Below are 626 nucleotides of genomic sequence, written 5' to 3'. Positions count from 1 at the left end.
TTGATGTAATCTGTTTTGCTAAGTGCACCAGTTCCTCCTGCACAAAACTCCCTCACAACATAAGGCCGCCATTGTACTTCGCAGTTGGAAAGACAGTCTCAGACTTGCTTCTGCCTTTTTTTTCTTTCACATCTAAAGATGGTCATCATGAGCCAACAAGACGTTTCAATATTCAAAATGGTGAATGCAGAACCTTCATTCATCAGGAAAGTGTACCTACCAAAGTTGTGTAGGGATATAGTTTTCATCCTGATATCTTGGTTTAATTTTCATATTTTTATTAACTGAAAGTCAAAATCATCAAAATGAACAGAAATGAAGGACAGCAATGTGCATAACGAGCTTATTAGTTACAGAAACGAAATCAATGTTTTGATGGCATTGTAATAATGTATCCTTATTTCTGAGTTGTTTGCCTTTTTATATATTCCAGAAATCTCGCGTGTTTTGACTTCAAGTATTTTATCGGAAACATCTGTGTTGTAATAACAATTTCCCTAAGTGGATTTTATCGTACACTTCGACCTGTCGTTTTCGCTTTATGGCTGCTTCGAAGGAAAACCAAGTGACGTCAAACCTACAGCTGTAATTGAGATGCGCATGCGCATTTGCCACCGAAAGCAGAG

Source organism: Poeciliopsis prolifica, unplaced genomic scaffold (assembly GCF_027474105.1).
Source record: "Poeciliopsis prolifica strain line A6 unplaced genomic scaffold, Auburn_PproV2 SCAFFOLD015, whole genome shotgun sequence".
Taxonomy (NCBI): domain Eukaryota; kingdom Metazoa; phylum Chordata; class Actinopteri; order Cyprinodontiformes; family Poeciliidae; genus Poeciliopsis; species Poeciliopsis prolifica.
Note: the sequence above shows the minus strand (reverse complement) of the source record.